Genomic DNA, 7,695 nt, shown 5'->3' with positions numbered 1-7,695 from the left:
AGAGAAACATCTTACTTACTAGAGGACTGGCTTATTGCAAAAGAATGTAACTCAAGAACAGCCAGGTGGAAGAGGTGCACAGGGCAAGGTATATAGGAAGAGATGGGGCACTTCCATGCCCTCTCCAGGCACACGGCTCTCCCTGAATTTCCTCGTGTGCACCAACCCAGAAGCTTTCCAAACTCCATCCCTTTGCGTTTTTTGGATACTTCATTACCTAGGCATGGTTGATGAAATCATTGGTGACGGCCACTGATCCAACCTCCAGCCCCACCCACCTCCCCAGGGGTTGGGGGCAAGGCTGAATGTTCCAACCCTCTAGTCACTTGGTTGGTCTCCCTGGCAGCCAGCCCCCATCCTTAGGTGGGATCCAAAAGTCACCTCATTCACATTTACCACTCTCAACCCTTAGGAAGTTCTGAGGGTTTGGGGAGCTGTGAGTCAGGGACAGAGACCAAGTAGATATGAGGAATATATTTTGGTCATCTGGGTGACCAAATATGTAGTTTTTATATATCACAGTATCACAGTCTCCTTTTCACCGTGTGCTCATGTGGTCTTTTCCCCTCTGAGTCCTCTGCCTGGTCTCTACATTTTTTCTTCTTATAAGGACAGCAGTGAGATTGGATGAGGGCCCACCCTAAAGGCCTCATTCTAACTCAGTCACCCCTTTGAAGACCTTATCTCCAAATATGGTCACACTCTGAGATATCGGGGCTTCAACAGATGAATTTGGGAAGGGGCACAATTCAACCCATAGCGGGGACCTGGCCTCATTTCGCAGCCCTTACCACCCCTGGCTCTCACCAGAACCCCGGCCCCAGCGTCTGCCTGACAGGATGGCTGGACCAGCAGCCCTGGAGCTCAGGGAAGACCCTTCCCCTGGGGGAGAGTCCAGCATACTCTGGAAGTCAGCCCCAGTGCCCGGGGCCCACAGGGGACACCTCTGGACAGCTGTTTATCCTCACCCACAAATTCCCACTCACTCGTAGGGGCCGCTCCCCTCACACCCCGGCCCTCCCTGAACTGCTGCTGAATGCGGCCCCCAGCTCCGTGCAGCTCGCTGGCCCACCAGGGACCCTCACCCCGCAGGTCTGTGCGGCAAGCGATTGTGTAGAGCTCCTTGGAATGCATTCTTCATGGGATTTCCCCAAGGACACACCCTCCTGGTCTCCCTTCTCTTTACCACCAAGAACTAGCTCACTGCTTGAGGACTAGTAAGGGCACCACTGCATCCAGACTGACTCATCCCTTTTTTTTTTGCAGTACGCGGGCCTCTCACTGCTGTGGCCTCTCCCATTGTGGAGCACAGGCTCTGGACACGCAGGCTCAGCGGCCATGGTTCACGGGCCCAGCCGCTCCACAGCATGTGGGATCTTCCCAGACTGGGGCACGAACCCGTGTCTCCTGCATCGGCAGGCGGACTCTCAACCACTGCGCCACCAGGGAAGCCCCCCCTTTTTTTTTTCATTCCTTTTTTTGACTGCACTGCATGGCATGTGGGATCTTAGCTCCCCAATCAGGGATCGAACCCACGCCCCCTGTGTTGGAAGCACAGAGCCTTAACAACTGGACCACCAGGGAAGTCCCCAGACGGGCTCATCCCTGAGATCAAATGTCCCAGCCTTGCTGTGAGGACAAAAATGTGTTCATCAAGAAATTGTGATATATATATATGTAACTGAATCACTTTGCTGTACATCTGAAACTACGCCATTGCAAGTGAAGTATACTTCAACTTTAAAAAATGGTTAGAATTTTGTTTTAATTAAAAAATAAAAAGAAATTATGAACAACAAGGTCCTACTATATAGCACAGGGAACTATATTCAATAACCTGTGATAAACCATAATGGAAAAGAATCTGAAAAATAATGTATATACATATGTATAACTGAATCACTTCGCTGTACAGCAGAAATTAACACAACATTGTACATCAACTATACTTCAATAAAATAAATTTAAGAAAAAAAAAAAGGACGTCATGGAACCAAAGCAGGGAGGATGGTGCCATCATTAGAGGAAAATCCTGCAGGTCCCATAGGTGCTGCCCGGCCAGACAGCCTTCAGAACTGCATTCTGCTGCCCGAAAGAATGTCTCCATCACTCTGATGACAGTTTTCTTTCTCTGTGTGGGCGATGAGAACCACTCACTTCTATGGCCAGAATCTTCCAGAACTGAGCAGAAGTTATCCCTTTCTTTAAGGCTTACATGCTCTATTTCTCCCAACTCCTCACCACCCTCTTAGTTTCTCCCCAACACTGAGGCCAAGTATTAGTTACCACTCCGTCATAATCCCTGAATTGTTTTTTCTTCTGATAGAGAAATAGTTCTCTGAGCCAGACTCTTCTCAAAAACGGGAAAAGGACCTCAGAGCCGCCAGCTCAGGGAAGCCTCTGATGGACTCTGACGTGACAAAGACAGTGTATGAAATGCAGAAGGGGGCCCACGACGTGGTTGTGTACCTTTGTGCATTCACCTCCTCATGTCTGTGAATGGCTCCCCCCAGGGTCATGCAGTGAACAGTCTGCACAGCTGTTCAGTGTATCCTGGAGAAAGATAAGATACAGCAAGAAGGATGCAGATGTGGCCAGCGGACGATGGCCCCCACATGGGGCTGGCAAAGTGCACTAAGGCTGACAGAGGAGCCCTTTCAGCTTTACTAGGATAGAGAAGAGGAATGAGGAGGCCTTGGGCTGGCAAAGCACAGAAGGAAGTGAAGGCCTTTAACTCCTTCCTCCCTTCATTTTCACCAAAGTGCGTGAAGCTCAGAGGGGAGGGGCAAAGCAAGCATCAGGTGGCCTCTGATGTGCAAGGTTAGCGATGTGCACCTTGCCCTTGTTCGTGCAGGGGCTGGCGCCGCGGAGGCCTCCAGACTCGGGAGTGAGTCCGGCACAACTGGCCGCCCTGGGTGAGGCCTCACCTCCACACTTTCTGTCACAGTGAGAAGCAAGTTTCTGGACAGTAAGAGACAGAGACCAAATGGCTTTGTGTTCCCTTTATTTCCTGACCTCCCGACTCTCCCTGGGCCACAGGGTGAACCTTGATGGGCGCCCAGGACCTGCAGCCAAACTCAGGGGCAGCACACTGGAGAGTGGCTTGGAGCCCCTCTGTCCTTCCCCTGGGGCAGGAAGGGGGCCCACAGAGATGCGCTGCCGTAATTCTGCTGCATCTGTGATACTGAAGGGCAAGTGTCCTGGGTTTGAACTGTCCAACAGAAACAATAAAATGCCAGTGAACTTTGTAGACCCAGAGGCGCTCCTGCAAGAGATCTGCCGGCAGGAGGCAAGGCGTTCCCCCTTCTCTGCCTGGCACGTTTGCTGGGAAAGGGGAACGCAAACCGTGTGAGGGTCCAGACTAGACAGGGGTCCAGCTTAGCTCCATCTGCCCCCGGAGGAGAGAAGGTTATTGCACAGTGAGTGCTGCGGCCTGGGGCCGGGGGGTGAGCGGCCAGGGGGCTCCCGGGGCAAGTCCACGGACTTATTCAGAGGAGGGGCTGGGATGAGCACCACGTGCAGGGACAGAAACGGGGTCCTGGAAAGGGACAGAGGTGAGCAGGGCACTGTCCCTCCCTCCCAGGGCTCCCAGTGTACTTACCCCGAATGACCACAAGCCATTAGCTCCAGTAGCTCAGGAGGGTGAGGTCCTTCCCGCCACGGGATCAATAAACGCTTCAGGGAAGAGTTGCGTTTATTCTTAGCTTGGAACTCGGGTGGAAATAAAGAGGGGGAGACCATTGGAAGCAGAGGGCGCTGCGAAGACAAATTCCAAGTTCCAAAGGCACGACAGGGAAAGAGCGTATGTAGAAATTCTTCGAAACAGGAGCCCTGCTGGGTCTACCATCACCCCAGCCCTTCCCCTGCTGAGTCCTCACCCCCAGGCCCCTGGCCACACCCAGCCCTCCTCAAGATGTGCCTGCCTCCTACCTCGGCCCAAAGCTTTGTTCCTGCTGTTCCCTGCCTGGAGGGATCTGGGGCCTCTGCTCCCCAAGTCCCTTCCTCCTGTTCAGACTCTACTGTCTCTCAAAGTCTAACTCCGAGGTCACTTTGGTGAAGCTGTTCCAGATTCTCTCAGTCAGAACCCCCGTCCTGCTCTCTTTCTCCCCCTCCTTTGCCGGACACGGACGTGTGTGTGTGTGTGTGTGTGTGTGTGTGTGTGTGTGTGTGTGTGTGGTGTGTGTGGTGTGTGATGTGTGTGTTTGCGGTGTGTGTTTACACGTGTGTATTTGTGTGTGTTGAAGTACAGTTCATCTGGCTCCCCAGTAAAATGCCACCAGCCGGTTGGGCTGCGCTCTGGGGCCCCCCTGCTTTCTGCCCGCCACCTTCCCCCGGCACCTGGCTCTGGGAGGGCCCTTGGCGGCGCTGGTTACTGCTCCCGACTGATTTGCTGAATCGCAGCCAATGAGCAGATTCCGTGTCCCGGCTTTAGTGCTGACTGGCTCTGGGTCCTTGGCCAGGTTACCTCACTGTTCTGCCTCAGTTTCCTAATCTGTTAAAAGATCTTACAGGGTCGACGTAAAGACTGAATGACATTGTGCACTGAAAGTGCACGTAGACTCTTATGATCTTTCTTTTGGCCCTGTCTCGCTGCTGGCAGGATCTTAGTTCTCTGATCAGGGATTGAACCCAGGCCCTTGGTAGTGAAAATGCGGAGTCCTAACCACTGGACTGCCAGGGAATTCCTTACTATTATCATTTATGTTTACTTGTTATGTATGTATAACATATATTTTAAAATCTGTCTTGGCGAATTCCAAAGTCCCTTTCCCCTGGAACCCAGAGATAAGAATTTGCTTCAAGGACTGCCGTTGAGCAGAAGAGGCTGGCCTGTCCTTGGGCTCACAGCGACCTGGGAGTGTTCTGGAAAGACAGAGGCATACCTGTCATCCTCTTTGCAGCTCAAACCACAGGTCAGGCTTTTAGAAATCCATAAAATATTTAAGGCAAGGCCTTTGTTACACCATAGCTGGTCAACATTACTATAAATAAATGAACATTATCATTCATCACAATAAAGGGGATGAGAGACAGGTGACTTGATTGTGTAGCCCTAACCCAGCCCTAATGCAGAGAAGGGAGAAAGTCAAGTGATTTAATGAAGAGTCTGGACATTAGGAATTTGAGAAAAAAGACTCTTGCCTTTAGAGAAACCATCCATGAGCGCACTGCTTGTGGAGAAAATGGCCCTTGGGTCTTGGTGGGGAGGGCTGTCCCCCATCCCACCCCAGGCACTGCACTGTTCTGGGTGGGGTCCATACTGGAGGCCATGCTTTCAGGGAGATAGTGGTAAATGGTAAGAAACCCGACCAGGATGAGGTCAGGTCTGGGAACCGAATCCCAAGAGCATGAGCTGATGGAATCGAGGCCATTTGGCCCAAATCAAAGGATGTGGCGGCCTCACCTGGGCAGAAAGTGACACTTGAACCTGGGGGGGCGGGGCAAGTAGGACAGAGATCTAACTCCGTATTCAGATGTCAGGGAGACCTGGCGAGGTAGCAAGCATCCTAGCACCCTCGCTGTTCCGGCACAAGGCTAGTGACCACCAGCCAGGGTTCAAGTTACCTATAGAAGTACTGCCTTGTAACCTTTGGCAGTGGATGTATGGGCTATTGTAAACAGTTGACCTCCGGGAGAACAGAGAGCCTGTCGAGACCCTCTCTGTATTCCCAACATCCAGGACAGTACCTGGCACGTACAAGGCCCTCAGTCACGTTGAGGTGCCTTTCAATTTTAAGATTACTTAGACTTTTTCAAGGACAACAAAAATAAATAATAATGCTACTGGACTTCCCTGGTGGTCCAACGGTTAGGAGTCCACGCTTCCACTGCAGGGGGCATGGGTTCGATCCCTGGTTGGGGATCCCACATGCCATGCAATGTGGCCAAAAAAAAAAAAAAAATGCTACTAAGAGAGACCTCACCAAAAAGGCTCTACTAATGTGGATGTAGAAATATCCTCTAAACACCCTTTCTTCATTTATGCAGCAAACACCCCATCACAAAGGGCACAAGAGGTCGTTTGTAACCACCAGCATGTTTTTGACCTGGGAGTAACACATTTTCCACATATTCAGAACCAGCGACAATTTCTCTACTAGTAAGACTAGCCCAAGGGAAGTCCCTGAGGGTAGACTGTAAAGCAATGCTGAGCACGCTTTTCACATTTCCTCTCTTCTTGCCATTAATTAGTTTTTACTATTAAGCTCTGTGAAAAATACTACTGTCACCCCCTGCATAATTATCAAAAGCACAAAAACATTCCAGATTTAGGAGCAGGGAGAAAGAGGCTGGGGGAAGAAATGGCAGGGTCTCATAATAATGAGGATCTGTGGAGGCCACTACTTGGCTAGAAGCTTTCCCTGGTGTTATGGGCTGAATCGTGTGTTCCCCCTGCCGCCCAATATTCATATGTTGAAGCCCTAATCCCCAGTGCTTTTTTTTTTTTTAAATTTATTTATTTTTGGCTGTGTTGGATCTTCGTTTCTGTGTGAGGGCTTTTTCTAGTTGCAGTGAGCGGGGGCCACTCTTCATTGCGGTGCGCGGGCCTTTCTCTGTTGTGGCCTCTCCCGTTGCGGAGCACAGGCTCCAGACGCGCAGGCTCAGCAGTTGTGGCTCACGGGCCCAGTTGCTCCACGGCATGTGGGATCCTCCCAGACCAGGGCTCGAACCCGTGTCCCCTGCATCGGCAGGTGGACTCTCAACCACTGCACCACCAGGGAAGCCCTCCCCAGTACTTCTGAATGTGACTGTGTTTGGAGATAGAGCCCTTAAACACGTGATTAACTTAAAATGAAGCCAGGCCTTGAGGATGGGCCCTAATCCAACCTGACCTGTGTACTTATAAGAAGGTGAAATTGGAACACAGAGAGACACCAGTGGTGCTCAAGCACAGAAGAGGGACCACCACAGGGCTGAGAGAGACGGCGGCCCTCTGCAAGTCCAGGATGGAGGCCTCAGAAGAAACCAACCCTGCTGACGCCTTGATCTCAGACCTCCAGCCTCCAGAACTGTGAGAACACAAACTTCTGTTGTTGAAGCCCCTGAGTCTGTGGTTCTCTGTTGCAGTAGGCTGAGCAGACGAATGTACCTGGGACACTCCCTTTCACCCTTATAACCACTCTGATTATGTCGCAGAAGAAATCGAGGCTCATGGACATCAGTTAACCTGTCCCAGTTCGCACAGTGAGTGAGTGGCAGAGCCTGAATCTGGCATGAGGTTTGTGGGTTGCAAAACTCACATTCTGGGCTTCTTCCCTTCTCAGCTCTTGTTGCAAATTCACCAACTTCCCCCACCTACTCCCTGATGACTAATCCACTACTTCCCTTCACACACACGCAAATTAGATGACTAACAATCAGAAGATACTTTATTCATCCAGTCACAGACCAATGCCAATTAGAGGAGGTTTTCTCACCTCCACAGAACCCAACATAAATGGACTAAATAGATGAGGATGGGAGCTCACACAGGCAGACATCTGGAGAAAACAAAGGATTTCATATCTCACCATGCATTTCTTTTCTTTCTTTTCTTTTTTTTTTTGAATTTTTTTGGCTGTGCTGGGCAGCATGTGGGATCTTAGCTCCCTGACCAGGGATCGAACCCGTGCCCCCTGCAGTGGGAGCATGGAGTCTTAACCACTGGACCACCAGGGAAGTCTCCTCACCATGGACTTCTAAAATCTAAAGACA

This window comes from Delphinus delphis, chromosome 6 (assembly GCF_949987515.2).
Source record: "Delphinus delphis chromosome 6, mDelDel1.2, whole genome shotgun sequence".
Taxonomy (NCBI): Eukaryota; Metazoa; Chordata; class Mammalia; order Artiodactyla; family Delphinidae; genus Delphinus; species Delphinus delphis.
This window is presented reverse-complemented; position numbering follows the sequence as displayed.